Here is a 16,484-nt window from a genome sequence, read left to right as displayed (position 1 = left end):
TTGACAACAACACTGCACGGTAACAACTCATCTCCTTGTATTATTTTAGAGATATAAAACAAAAAAAACGAACATCATGTTAGCAGCGAATCACCAAATTGAACTACTTATTCTTAATACAAGCAATTTGTAATTATCTCTAATAAGTGTTTAACTACAAAACAAAATTAACTCATTCATTTATAACTCTTCAATCTTCATTGATGCCACATGTGTATGCATGCATAAGCTTCAACCTCTATCTAGCAAAACAACAAAAAAAAAAAACAACCTAACTTTCACATTGTAAAATTCATTCAAGTGCCAAAAAAATGTGGTTGATATTTTTTAGAGACTTCGTGACAGTTTCTTATCTTGGCGTTATAAGATACGATATTACATGCTTGTTATCTTTCGAGCAATTGATTAATGACCTTTTACCCTTGTTGAGGATAAAAAATATTTTCCTTCAAAAAGTGATTAAATTATCTGATATATGTAACATTTTAACAAAAATTATATACACTAAGTATGAAATGTCTCAAGGTTTACCGCTTAATTATTAAAATGAATATATATAATTTATAAAGAGGATATATTTATGTGATTAACTTTACTACTTAACAAATTAAAAGAATAAAAACACAAGGAAAAAAATCAACTAACTTAAATAAAAAACATGTAACTAAACACGGATAAAGTTACTAGCTAATTCCATATTAACTCTATCAAAGAAATAGAAGCTAAGTTCTATGTTGAGACTGCTTGGGATTGAAAATGAAATGACCTAAAAGAAAGAAAATAGGTAAGATTCTAACTGCTTCAAAGAGATATGTCTATTTCATTGTGAAAAAAAAAATAATTTACAATTAATTTTTCAAACGATCGGCACATTTACAGCTTCATTATTTACAATACACATAAATGATTCTACATAAATATTAACACTGATATTATATATTAACACTGATATTTTATATTAACACCGACATGGCATATTATCAATTTATTTCTTTGTACTGTATGAGAAAAATAAAATCAAAAAAATAAAGGTCATGCCAAAAAAAAACATCAAATTGAACTTCTAATCCTCAATACAAACAAACTGTAATCATTACTAACTTAAATGTTAAGTATAAAATAAAATTAACATATACTTTTATAATCTTGAACACACATAAATAATTCTACATTAACTCTAGCATTGAACACTAACTTAAATGTTAAGTATAAAATAAAATTAACATATACTTTTATGATCTTAGAAAACACATAAATAATTCTACATTAACTCTAGCATTGAACACAATTAATTTATCTCCTTATACTATTTCATAGATATAAAGTTAAAAAAAATTGATATCACTCTAAAAGAGAGCCACCAATTTGAACCACTTATTCTTAATAGTACAACTAACTATAATTATCTTTAACTTAAATGTTAGGCATAAAACAAAATTAAAACATACTTTAACGATTCTTGAACTTTCATTGATCCCACATGTTTATACATGCAGACAACTTCAATCTCTAACTAGCAAAATATCAAAACTAAAAAAAAAAAACTTTCACATTGTAAAGCTCATCCGAGTGCAAAAAATGTGATCAATTTTTTTTGGAGATTACTTGGTCGTTTCTTTTCTTGACGTTACAGGATACAATACTACATGCTTGTTTTCTTTCTAGCAACTGATTAATGAATATCTTATTCTTGTTTGAAGAAATAAATTTATTTTCTTCAAAAAAATTTATCAAAGTATCTAATATATTGAAGATTTAATATATAATACTAATAATAGTAAATTTAATTATCTACACTTTGTTACTGTTTAAAAGTAGTACTATTTTATAGACAACTCTCCATTAAATTTAATGCATAATATTTGATTCTTGTAACAATTACATATAATCACATTATAATACAGTGGGAGAAAAAGTCACCTTTCTACTAGTGTGAATTATGTGCTAAGCCATGCATGCTAGCTTCCCTCACTATATATCACTCGCTTCATCACTCCATCAAAGCACATACTAATTTTCTCTTTTTCTTCCTTTACTTCGCTTTCTTCATGTTTCTTCTTCTCCTCTCTATTGTTGTGGGTCCCTTGGTAACGAAGGTGGTGCTAAGGAGGTCTGAAAAGAAATTATTAACATTGAAGAGGAAATGGATTATTTACAATAGACATAAATAATTCTACATTAACACATTGCACATTAACACGACATTGCATATTATCAATTTATCTCTTTATACTGTTTGAGAAAAATAAAAAGAAAAAAATCAACATCATGCCAAAAAAGGTTACTTATTCTCAATACAAACAAACTGTAATTATCTCTAACTTAAATGTTAAGTAAAAAACAAAATTAAAACATACTTTTATAACTCTTGAACACACATAAATAATTCTATATTAATAATAGCATTGCACACATTCAATTTATCTCCTTGTACTATTTCATAGGTATAAAACCAAAAAATTTGGTATCATTCTAAAAGAGAATTACCAAACTGAACCACTTATTCTTAATACAACTAACTATAATTATCTTCAACTTATATATTAAGTATAAAACAAAATTAAGACATACTTTAATGATTCTTGAACCTTCATTGATGCCACATGTTTATGCATGCAGGCAACTTCAACCTCTAACTAGCAAAATACCAAAACTAAAAAGCAACTTTCACATTGTAAAGTTCATCTAAGTGCCAAAAATGTCATCAATTTTTTGGAGATTCCTGACTGTTCCGTTATAAGATACAATACTACAAGCTTGTTTTCTTTCTAGCAACTGATTAATGAATTTTTTATCCTCGTTTGAGGAAAAAAAATTATTTTTCTTCAAAAATTTATTGAAGTATCTAATACATTTAAGATTTAATATATAATACTAATAATTGTAAAATTAATTATCTACACTATGTTACTGTATAAAAGTAGTACTATATTGTAGATAACTCCTCATTAAATTCAATGCACAATCTTTTATTCTTGTAACAGTTAGTACAGTAGAAGATAAAACCACCTTTCTAATAGTGTCGATCATGTGCTAAGTCATGCATGATAGCTTCCCTCACTATATATCACTCCCTTCATCACTCCATCAAAGCACACAATAATCTTCTCTTTTTCTTCCTTTACTTTGCCTTCTCCATTTTTCTTCTTTTCTCTCTATTGTTATGGGTCTCTTCGTAACTAAGGCGGTGCTGAGGGGGTGCAAGTAGAAATTAATAACATTGAGGAGGAAATTGATTATTTACAATAGACAAAAAATTCTACATCAACACAGACATTGCACGTTAACATAAATATTGTACATTAACGCTGACATTGCACATTATCAATTTATCTATTTGTATTGTTTGAGAAAAATAAAATGAAAAAAATCAACATTATGCCAAAAAAGAACCACTTATTCTCAATACAAAAAAACTGTAACTATCTCTAACTTAAATATTAAGTAAAAAACAAAATTAAAACATACTTTTATAACTCTTGAATACACATAAATAATTCTACATCAGCACTAGCATTGCACACAATTGATTGTCTTGTACTATTTCATAGATATGAAACCCAAAAAACTGGTATCATTCTAAAAGAGAACCACCTAACTAAACTACTTATTCTTTATACAAACTAACTGTAGTTATCTCTAACTTATATGTTAGGTATAAAATAAAATTAAAACATGCCACATGTTTATACATGCAAGCAGGCAACTTCAACCTCTAACTAGCAAAACACCAAAACTAAAAGCAAGCTTTCACAATGTAAAATTCATCCAAATACAAAAAATGTGGACGATTTTTTGGGAGATTTCTTGACCATTTCTTATCTTAGCATTACAAGATACAATACTACAAGTTTAATTTCTATTTAGCAACTGATCAATAACCTTTTTATCCTAGTTGGAGGGAAAAAAATTATTTTTCTTTAAAAAATTATTAAATTATCTAATATATTTAAGATTTAAATTATATATACTAATAATTGTAACTTTAATCATCTAAACTATGTTATTGTTCAGAAGTAGTACTGTACTGTAGACAATTCTCCATTTAATTAAATGCACAAAACTTAGTTCTTGTAACAGTTACATATAATCACATTTTTAACGAACGGTCACAATTTCAACTTCATTAATTACAACACAAAATAATTTTGCATTAACAAAGACACTGCACATTATCATTTTATCTCTATGTCGTGTTTTGAGAAGAGTAAATAAAAAAAAAATCAATGTCATGCTAAAAGGAACTACCAAATTGAACTAATTATTCTAATACAAACTAACTATAATTATCTTTAACTTGAATGTTAAGTATAAAATAAAAAAAAATAAAAAAACATACTTGAACCTTAATTGATGCCACATGTTTATGCATGCAAGCAACTTCAATCTCTAACTAGCAAAACACCAAAATGAAAAAGAAAACATTGTATACAAGTGCAAAAAATGTGGACGGTTTTTTTTTTGGAGATTCTTTGTCCGTTTCTAATCTTGGCGTTACAGATGCAATACTACAAGCGTGTTTTCTTCTAGCAATTCATTAATGACCTTTTTATAATAATGACATTAACAGAGACATTATAAATTATCAATTTATCTCTTAGTAATATTTGAGAAAAACAAAATCAACGTCGTGCCAAAAAAACCCATCAAATTAAACTACTTATTCTCAATGCAAAGAAACTGTAATTATCTCTAACTTTTTAAGCATAATTTAAAATTAACACATACTTTTATAACTCTTGAACGCACATACATAAATATACATTAACACAAATAATTTTACATTAACACTACCATTGCACACAATTAAAATATCTCAATACAAACTAAATGTAATTATCTCCAACTTAAATGTTAAGTATAAAACAAAATTCAAACATATTTTAATGATTCTTGAACCTTTATGACGCCACATGTTTATGCATGCGGGCAACTTCTTTCTAACTAGCAAAACACCAAAACAAAAAAGCAAACTTTCATATTGTAACGTCTATCCACGTACAAAAAATGTGGTCTGTTTTTTTTTTTTGGAGATTTCTTAGCCGTTTCTATCTTGGCGTTACAAAATACAATACTACAGGCTTGTTTTCTTTTTAACAACCGATTAATGACCTTTTTATCCTTGTTTGAGGAAAAATATTATTTTTCTTCAAAAAATTATAAAATTATATAATATATTTCAGATTTAAATTATATATACTAATAATTGTAAATTTAATTATCTAAACTATGTTACTGATATAAAGTAGTACTATACTGTAGACAACTCTCCATTAAATTTAATGCACAATACTTGAATCTTGTAACAGTTCCATATAATCACAGTTTTAACACAGTGAGAGAAATAACCACCTTGCTAGTAGTGTAAAAACCACCTTGATAATAGTGTGGATTATGTGCAGAGTCATGCATGCAAGCAAATAATCCAAAAACACTCAAGTTGCTTCCCTCACAATATATCACTCAGTTCATCACTCCATTAAAGCACAAAATAATCTTCTCTTTTTTTTCCTTTACTTTGCTCAAGTAGAAATCATTAAGATTGAGGAAATGGATTATTTAAAACACATATAAACAATTCTACATTAGCATCGATATTGCACATTAACAATGATATTGCACATTATCAATTTATCTCTTTGTAATGTTTGAGAAAAAAAATTAAAAATTAATGTCATGCCCAAAAAAACCATCAAATTGAACTACTTATTCTCAATACAAACTAACTGTAATTATATCTAACTTAAATGTTAAAGTAAAAAATAAAATTAACATGTACTTTTATAACTCTTGAACGCACATAAATAATTCTACATTAACACACATAAATAATTCTACATTAACACTAGTGTTGCACACAATCAATTTATCTCCTTGTACTCTTTCATAGATATAAACCAAAAACAATGGTGTCATTTTAAAAGAGAACGACCAAACTGAACTATTTAATTTCAATACAAACTAACTAACTACCCGTAATTATCTCTACATTAAATGTTTAGTATAAAACAAAATTAGAACATACTTTAATGATTCTTCTACCTTCATTAATGCCACATGTTTATACATGCAGGCAACTTAACTCTAACTAGCAAAACACCAAAACTAAAATTCAAACTTTCACATTGTAAAGTTTATCCAAGTGCGAAAAATGTGGACGGTTTTTTTTGGATATTTCTTGGCTGTTTCTTATTTTTTGCGTTACAAAATACAATCCTACAGACTTGTTTTCTTTCTAACAACCAATTAATGACATTTTTATCCTTGTTTGAGGAAAAAAAATATTTTTCTTCAAAAAATTATCAAATTATCTAATATATTTAAGATTTATATTATATATACTAATATTGTAAATTTAATTATTTAAACTTCCCATTAAATTTAATGCACAATACATGGTTCCATATAATCACATTTTTAACACAGTGGGAGAAGAAACCACCTTGCATGCTAGCGTATAATCCAGAAACACTTCCTTCCCTCGCTATATATCACTCACTTCATCACTCCATCAAAGCACAAAATAATCTTCTCTTTTTCTTCTTTTACTTTGGTTTCTCCATTTTTTCTTCTCTTCTTTCTATTGTTATGGGGTCTCTTCGTAAAGAAGGTGGTGCTAAGGAGGTGCAAGTAGAAATTATAAATCTTGATGAGGAAATAGAGAAAAGATCAGAAAAAAATGTAGGTGAAATTCGTCCTTTAGATGTAAAAGATTATGAAGATATGGGGTTAATCTTAGATTTGGAGAAATTAGGTGAAACTAATTATGAAAGTGCTGGCATAGATTTTAATGCCATGTTTTCTGATTTTTTACCAGAAGATGAAGAAAAGGTGATGGAATTTACTCCTTATGAGAAGGAAATTATGAATCCTCCTGTGGTGTTGTCTTCAACTGTTTCATCATTAATGGAATTAGAAAAATTGATGGAAATTCCTCCTCCAGATGAGGGATCATTATTAGCTACTAAAGCTAATTGGGACTTTGAACTTATGGAGTGGATTTGGTCACCTTACACTTATGAAGAGTACCTTCGCTATAATAAGAAAAAATAGATAAGATTCCCCAGCTCGTGGATTAATGTATTATATGTTTTTATTTTCGTTTTTAAGTCTCTGGGAAATTCGATCAGGTTATTATTTTTCTACCAATTTTATTTTTCTCTTTTCTGCATGTAATGTATAATGTAAAAGTTCTTTTATCTTACATTTCAGGCCAAAAGAATTGTGTAGCTATTTTTTAGAAAAAGCTTAATTGACGTTAGTGCATCAACAATGTCAGAAATTATGTAGTTATACAAATGCGGTGTTCAATAAATTTCTATGTATCAATGTGAAATTTTTTTGGGTAGTTAACTAATTAAAAGAACTGCTTAATTAATTACTGTGCAACAATAGTGTCAAAAAGAATTGTGTAGTCACTTTAAAATGGTGCTTAATTAACATTTGTGCACCAATATTATGAAATAAAATTGTTCAACTACTTAAAATCAGTGCGTGAATTAGTTTTATATATCAACATAGTCAAAAAAAAACTTTTGTAATTACTTAAAATTGTGCTAAATTAACTTGTGTGCTATGTTTTTACTTAAAACTGATGCTTAATTATAAGGGCAACTTTCACATATAGCAAATAAAAAATTTATATTTGTATGTTATAGCAAAGTTTGCATAATTGCGCTCCATAGCAAACACAGAAACTGTATAATTCGCTATACATATACAGTTGAAGCAAATTGTATAAAACAAAGTGTATAAAACAAGAAAGAGAAAGACACTTGGGCAGAAAACTGTATAAAACAAATTGTATTATTATAAGTGTATAGAATGATTATATACAATTTGAATTTGTATAAAATGAGAAAGAGAGAAAGACAAAAGAGACTTGACAAGGAATATACAATTGAATCGAATTGTATAAAACGAGAAAGAGAGAAATTAGATACAATTTGAAAATTGTATAAAACGAGAAAGAGAGAAAGGCAAAAGAAATTGGGCTATGGAGCACAATTAAATCAAACCCTAACTACTCCATTTATTTTAGGTTATTAGTTTGCTATTATTTATAATTTTCCCTCATTATAACTAGTGCGCACCAATAGTGCAAAAACAATTGCGCAGTTACTTAATCGACTTTGTGCACAAAAAATTAGGGTTGGGCATTCAGTTTGGTTTTTTATTTCGATTTTTGGAACTGTTGAACTGAACACCAAATCAAACTAATTCGGTTCAATTTTTTTAATTCAATTTAATATTTGTGATTCGGTTCAATTTATTAAATTCGATTTTGAAATCACTCGTCTTGGTCGCTAATTGTTGCCCTGGTCGGCTATCGCTGGAAGCTTAAACATGGAATTGGAATTTTGAAAGAGAAGGCACAAGGTGCAGCGGAAATTGGAAAAACAAAAATGAAAACCTAATCCTAACTTACTAAGTGCTAAAGGGCAGAAAAGGAAACAAACTTAAAATGCCAAATTAGTATTAATAATTACATAATATTTATAAGTTTTTGTATATATATTAGTGTGTATATTTCAATTTACCTAAATATAAAAAATATAACATATTATCAAAAACCAATCCAAAATATCGAAAATACAAAAACATGTCATAGAAAATAGGAAATGAAATCAATTCGATCCGATATTTCGAATTTTCGTCATATATGCCCGAGTTCGGAGCCTAAAGGGTATAAAATATTAAAAAAAATTCCAAAACGGTACATAAAATTTTATTTTAACCAAAACGGCAAAATCGTTGGCACAACAGCGATTTAATCCACCGGAAAAAGCAAAATCGCTGTTGTTCTAGCGATTTTGCCGTTTTGGTTAAAATAAAATTTTATATACCGTTTTGAAATTTTTGTTAATATTTTATACCCTTTAGGCTCCGGACTCATATATGCCCAGCCTGCATAAATACCGAACCAAACCAATTTTTTTTTTGATATTTCGATAACATTTTTGTATTTTTGATATTTTGATTTGATTTTGATAATATGTTTTTCATATTTTTGGTATTTCGATTAAACCAAAAAATACACACTAATATGCATACTATAATAAATATTATGTAGTTATTAATTCTATTAAGCATGTTCATTTTATTTCATTTTTCACCCTTAGCAACTAATAAATTAGCATTAGGTTTTTACTTTTGTTTTTCCGATTTCTGCCGCACCTTTTGCTTCTGCCTTCTAGGCTTTTCTTCCAAATTTCAATTCCAAGTCAAGCCTCCAGTGACCGCCGACCAGGTAGCAACCCGCGACCACGACCAGTGATTTCAAAACCGAATTACGAAAAATGAATTGAATTAAAAAATCACAAACTGAACCAAATTAATTCAGTTCGGTATTCAGTAAAACAATTTTCAAAAATCGAAAGCAAACCAAATGACTGAATCCCCGGCTCTTATATCTCAGGTTGCTTATCTCAAATCTCGTCGAGTAAATTGCAACTCTAAAGGGTTATGAAGATCTAGAGGCAACAAAAAAAGGCATGAACAATAGCTTTGTGTATTTATTTAAACGGGATGGTTAATTAACTTGTCTGCACAGATACGGACAGTTCTTGTGACTCTTTATCAAGCTAAATGAGGACAAGTGTTTCCTAAACTACAAGAGCAAAACATGATAGAATAAGCATATGACCGAATTCAACAAATTCGGACAGTGGAGCAACTCCCATAAATGGAAAATATTCAGATATCAACTTCTTAAAAAATTTAACACAACGATGAACTTTTACACTAATTCAAAAGAAAAGTTGAAACAGGTGACGCACCTTTTCTAGTAGTCCCTCTATCTCTTTTGTGGCATTCAGCAACTCCAGGACAGTCTGTAAACGGGGTTCATGTTTGTAAAAAATGACAACATAGGCAGTCTGCACACAAAAGAAACGGTCAGTATCTGTGCATCTAATTATAATGCTCAACCAATCAAGATAGTCCCACTAGAAGCTATTCAACATCACTTAATGCAATTGAGAATTTGAGATAGATAACAGTGGCATTCCTGGCACAAGCACGATCAGATGACCAATGTTAACTGGCCCTTATTTCGCCATTCAAACAAGTCTCCATCCCAAAAGAAAGAGTATTTCATTTTACTTATACATTCACCCGCGATAAGATGCTACTTCACATTTACCTCAAAAAAAAAAAACAGAAGATGCTACTTCAAATTTACAGAAGGGTTCCAAAAGTAACATCAGCCTTCACTAATTCAGCAGAAACAACAGCCCTCCGGTCTTAGAGATGGTTGAAGCCCTTAATTAGGCAGGCCTAAAACATCTTCAGCTTACCGTCAGCGTCAACTGAGCTATCTAATTAATGAAATAAAAACTTAAGCTCATATGGCTCAGACCTTCACATGTAAGATATTTTAAATCTAATTTCTACACATTTTTTGTGTCTTGACCCTTTCAGAAGAATCAATTTAATGATGAAGACGATAGTAGGTTATCCAATTGAGTCATACCTTAAATTTTGAGTAATGCTCAATGACGTCATCAACACGCTGTCAAAGCTTGGTATGTAACCATGAAGGAAGGCCTTCTGAAAGCCCACCGAGGTAATCCATTGCAACAACTCCATTACAAAAATGATGCTAATTTCCCTGGAATGCCAACAGTTAATGATAGTCATTACAAATTCTTTTATAAGAAGATAACTTGTCTGAGACTTTAAATGCTTTTGCAAGCCACAGACCTTCAACAAAAAAAGTGCATGAATCCCATAACCATTACAAAAATAGACTACAACAACTTTTGGGGAAGATTTCAAGCCCTCGAGAATTAACCTTATAAGACTTTGCCAATAAATGTCGAAAATTATACAATGTAAATCACATCAATAATATGAATATAACATCCAAATTTCAACAGCTTGTACGCTAAAACAGACTCTTCTCCCTTTTCCTTAGTCTATGTAAGGGAAAAGCACTAATACTCAAAGCATCCTTGAGGGACCAAGTCATCTTTCTCAAGAATGTCTACATTACTGATAACATGTAGTAAATTTTGGAGCATATAATCTTATGAACCCAACATTCCACCTTCCAATATGAGTATGCAATCGTCTCATAATCAAATAGAAGGTTGACAGTTAAGTAAGGAAACTAGATCTCTTCACTGCAATGTAGTAAATTTATTTATTATTGTTAGCTATTAAAATCATCTCTCATTTTGAAAAGGAAAAGTAGGAAGAAGCCATAACATGCTACATTACAAAGTACAGAACAAGCTAAGAACATTTACAGTTAAGCAAGGAAAATTAGGCAATGATGCATTAACACGTTTCCAACAACCTTAGAAAAAAGGAAATAAAAACATAATAGACGTTTCCCAAATGGGATATCATGCCAATTTGGGAATATTCCTCCATTACAATAGACGACAAAGGTATATATGCATACAAGTTTCAACTGTCAACGCTTCCAAAAGTTATAACAATCTTTACGGAGATGACATAACAAGCTTACGGTAGAACATACATTCGCAAAGTACACAACATTCTTAACTAGATAAATGCTTACTTTATGAGAATATACGTGCATAAATCTCCAACTTACTTCACCACAATATATGTACCGAATGTCCTTTCACATTATCAGAATCTGAATAATGACGTACTGCTAGTTTCAACTTACTTTATCCAAATATATCCAACATACTTTATGAGAATGTGCAAGAGACAACTGTCCATCTTACATCAAATTGTACAGCTATTAATTATGCCCGTCAATTATCGTTCGGTTTTGAAAAGCTGAAAGAACATTTAGTACACATATTCTCGTAAAGTAAGTTGGAGATTTATGTACATCATCGGTTCCTAAAGAGGTGAAAGGACATTTGGTATGTATATTCTAGTCACTTAGCAATTTTTTTGGTTAAAATCTTTTTATTTAGGTCATATCTTTGCGAATGTATTTTCTTTTTTTTATGACTGTGATTTACGAGCCAATTTTCGTGCACCTTGACTAATTCCACGCAGGGGGTGGCTCGAAAGTGTTAAAAAAAAGACATGTGCCTTAGGCCCCCAAATTAAAGGAGCCTCACTTTTAATAATAATAGATTATAAGTTATTATTTTTTAACAAATATTGAATACTAATTGTAGAAAAAGTTAAATTTTCATGAAAAATGAAAGAAATATTAGAAGAAATTTGATATATTAAGATCACTATATCTCATGAAAAATAATTAAAAATAACAATGATTATATTATCAATTGAAAACTCGAAAAAATGAATTATATAAAAGTTAAACAATTCAAGTTTAAGGCCCCATTTAATTTTTGCTTTAGGTCACTAATATCTTTGAGCCGCCCCTGAAGTAAAAAGTATCAAATAACTCTATCCATCAAGGCTCGAACAAATGGATTCAATCACCTAGTGATTTTTGTCTCCACTAAGTTTTAAACTTGAGACCTTAAGGTTCTCAACCAATTCCTTGACCACTAGGCCACACTCCTTGGAACAAAATATGATGATTTTACTCAGTGTTGTTAAAAGCGCAGAAAAGCGCGCTTAAAGCGCCCTTCAAAGCGAGGCGACCCTTGTGCGCTTTTTTAACTTGAGGCGAGGCGATTTGAAAAAAGCACTCGCTTCAGAGGAAGAAGCGAGAAGCGACGCTGAGGAAAAAGCGCGCTTTTTATAAAAAAAGCGACAGGGTTTTTTTAAAAAATTAGGTTTTTTTAAAAAAAAACTGAAATATAACTTCTCTCTCCTCACAACTCTTCTTTCCCTTCTCTCCTCGCGACTCTTTTTCCCTTCTCTCCTCGCGACTTCTTTCCCTTCTCTCTGCTGAAGCTCTCGACTGAGGCTGCTGGCTGCCGCCCTTCTTTTTCTCGTGAAGATCTCGACTGAGCAGGCTGCCTCCCTTCTTTCTCCCCTCAAGATCTCGACTGAGGCCTGCAGGTAATTTGTTCATCTCTTTTTTCTCAGTATAAGGAGAAAGTCTCACTTATGGTGATGTTTCTGTGGCAAGTGGTGTTGAGGAGGATATTTATAGGTTTAGGGGGAGTACTTTAAGGGGCAAGAAAAGAAGAGTTGGAGGTTCTTGTTCAAGTCGAAACCTTGTTGATGAGCCTTCTGATGATGAAGAAGATGATGACCAAGTAGAACCCTTGGTTATGACACTTGAAGAGTTTGAGGTTCTTGTTGAAGAGTAGGAGTTTGAGTCTTTGTGATTTAATTATGTTTTTGATTGTCTTGCTTTATATGTTATGACTTATGAGTATTATTGACTATCTATTTTCTTTTAATCTAAGACTATATTACCTATATTTAGTTATTTAATATTTTTTATTTTTATACTAAATGTCGCTTTTTTTAAAAAAAGCGCGCGCTTCGCTTCACGCTTCTCGCTTCTGTGAAGCAAGCCCTCGTCGCTTTTTTCCGCTTTTCGCTTCCCAAAACACTGATTTTACCTTTTCAAGAATATACTTATCAAAATATCCTTTTCGCCTTTTAAGGAACAGAATAGTTATTGACGAGAAAAACTAATAGTTATTCAGCCTTACATAAGATGGGAAAAGCCAATTTTGTTGACGGTCATTTCAATTTCTTAAATCCATAAATAAGCTTATGGTTGGATTTTGGGAAAATGTGTCATTAATGTATTGACAGCTAATTGACTGAAAAGGGAATGATCAATCTCGAAATGCCCTTAGACTGCTAACAATGTCCAAAGTGCATTCATACTTTATGTACGTCATCTTCGCAAATGTACATTCTACCCTAAGCTGACTGTTGAAACTTGTATACACATTTTACCTTTGTCGTCTACTATAATGGAGGAATGTTCCCAAATGGGCGTGATATTATTCCATGTGAAAGTACCATGCTTCTTTCTGATCGTTTATTTTTTTAAATTCTCCAACTGCACGCTTGTTAAATCCAACAATGGATTATTGAGGTGGTGTGCTCAATATGGCTGAAAACATTTTCCTCCAAAAATATTCTCTTTATTGTTTACTTATCTTGAAGTCTACAAAATATTTTCTCTACTCATGATTTTCCCCTGAAGAGCGGAAACGACTTCACTCACTTATTGGCAGAAGTTATTTTCTATTACAAATATCCTAAATCCAAATCCAGGTCACTTACTTCAACTAACGATTTCTTTCCATAAACCTTTAACATTTAAATTTATGTTGAAACCCTATTTTAATACCTTATCCTATACATCTTGTAAAATTTTACCAATGGAAACCTCAATGGAATCCTGTTAGCCATAATTTCTAATCTAGAACACCTTTAACATGTACCACTTTCTGGGGAATGGACGATTGACATATGACATGATAATCTCAAAAGAACATATAGCACATAGTTTAGCAAGTTAAGAAAACATGTAGTCTATAACCCAATTCAATAAATTGCAGTCTGCACCACAGACCAATACTCCAAATCAACAAAACATAAATCCAAACCCAGAATGATAAATCAAGATCAAAAAATTATACCTCTCTAGCACAGCGCCTGGCCTCCATGTTATCAAGATCAAGAAATCACAGATCCATCTCACTCCTCACTGAAATTGACCTTCTGTTTCCCCAAAAACCCATATTACAACTGAAAATGGGCGAGGAATTCAAAATGCACATAGATCTGATGAGTACACAAATCAAATTGTAACCCAATCGAACATAACACTTCACCAGAAGAAAAAGTGTTTGGGATTGTAAAACTTTGACGAGAAAATTTAAGAGATGAGAATTCAGATGTGTTTGGTCGCTGGCGGAGAAATGCAACATCGGGATTCGTTGAACCCCAAATTAATTTATGTGATTTTCAGATCCTTCTAGAATTCTAATTTACTGAAAAAGTACTAAATATAAAAATAAAAAATAAAAACTTAATTTGAAATTCATAATTAAAATTTATTATAACTGCACCTAAATTCCAAGTGAGTTAGATTAATTATATCAAGCTGCACTTGTAAGTAGAAAAAAAAATGAATTAATGTTATCCTAAATAATGCTTTTATATTAAATTAATGGCTTTTCCATTATTTAATTGGTATACCACTTATATAAATGAAACTTTTAAAAAAAAAAAATTCCAAACGAGGAGTTTATTCCTAGCGATTGGCTAACCAAAAAAAAGTTTAAAAAATAAAATAATATGGAATCAGGTTTAGCCAATAAGATTTGTTTAATTCATTGTAAAAAAAAAAAAAGTTTCTACAATTAATTTTTTTAACGCTTCATTACTTACAAGTTACAATACACATAAATATCTCTACATTAACACTGACGTTTGCACATAAACACTAACATTGCACATTATAAATTTATATCCTTATATTATATCAGAGATATAAAATAAAACAAAATTGACGTCAAGCCAAAAAAAATTATCAAATTAAACTACTTATTCGCAATACAGATAAACTATGTTTATCTCTAACTTAAATGTTGTGTAAAATAAAATTAACACATACTTCTATAACTCTTGAACGTTCATTGATGCCACTTGTTTATGCATGCGGAAGCTTTAACCTCTAACTAGCAGAACACCAAAAAATAAAAAACAAATTTTCACATTGTAAATCAAAGGTAAAAAATGTGATCGGTATTTTCAGAAGACTTCTTGGCAGTTTCTTATCTTGGCGTTACAAGATCCAATGCTGTAAGTTTGTTTTCTTTCCAGCAATTGATTAATGACCTTTTTATCATTGTTTGGGAAAAAAATTATTTCTTCAAAAAGTGATTAAATTATCTAATCTATTTAAGATTTAATTTATATGTACTAATATTGTAAATTTAATACATTATGTCTCTTAAATTTGTAGGGATTTTCATTTAGATAATTGATAAAATAGGCTTTATTCGAATTAAAGCCCTCAACTTCACCGAAACTTAAATTAGACATTTTTAAATTTTGAAAGAAAAGATTATGTGTACTTCAATTTATCTATTGAATAGTTAAGGTTAAAAAATGAAGTTATATACAACAACCTCCAGCACAAGATCTATAATTTAAATCAAAAGCAAGTAAGTTAAACGTATCAGATTACCAGCAAATTATATTAATTCTATCAAAAAAACATGAAAAAGATCAGAAGCTAAGTTCTATGGTGAGGCTGCTTGGGAATGAAAAAAGAGCTTCTATAATTAATTTTTCAACAATCACAATTTCAGCTTCATTATTTACAACACACAAATATTTCTACATTAACACTAACATTGTTAGTGACACATTATCAATTTATTTTATTGTACTACTTGAGAAAAATAAAATAAGAAAAAATTAAAGTCCTGCCAAAAAAGAACTATCAATTGAACTATTTATCTCAAAAGAAATAAACTGTAATTATTCTCAACTTAAATGTTAAGTATAAAATAAAATTAACACATATTTTAATAATTCTTTAACGCACATAAATAAGTCTACATAAATGCAAATAAATAAGTCTACATAAACACACATAAATAATTCGACATTACTGCATTGTACATAATTAATTATTCTTCTTGTACTAT

The 16,484-nt window shown here is 29.8% G+C and overlaps 1 long non-coding RNA gene across 1 annotated transcript; it reads right to left on the bottom strand.

The window, feature by feature from the left end:
- Positions 1-1,805: 1,805 nt before the first annotated feature.
- On the bottom strand, positions 1,806-14,791 carry LOC107009592. The gene is made up of 4 exons (XR_001455434.2): positions 14,463-14,791; positions 10,475-10,612; positions 9,780-9,878; positions 1,806-2,112 (listed from the first exon to the last, which is right to left on the bottom strand). It is a non-coding gene; the product is annotated as an uncharacterized LOC107009592 (long non-coding RNA).
- Positions 14,792-16,484: the final 1,693 nt, after the last annotated feature.

Source organism: Solanum pennellii, chromosome 2, assembly GCF_001406875.1.
Source record: "Solanum pennellii chromosome 2, SPENNV200".
In the NCBI taxonomy this organism is placed as follows: domain Eukaryota; kingdom Viridiplantae; phylum Streptophyta; class Magnoliopsida; order Solanales; family Solanaceae; genus Solanum; species Solanum pennellii.
The sequence above is the reverse complement of the archived record's forward strand: the minus strand, read 5'-3'. Positions and strand labels throughout refer to the sequence as shown.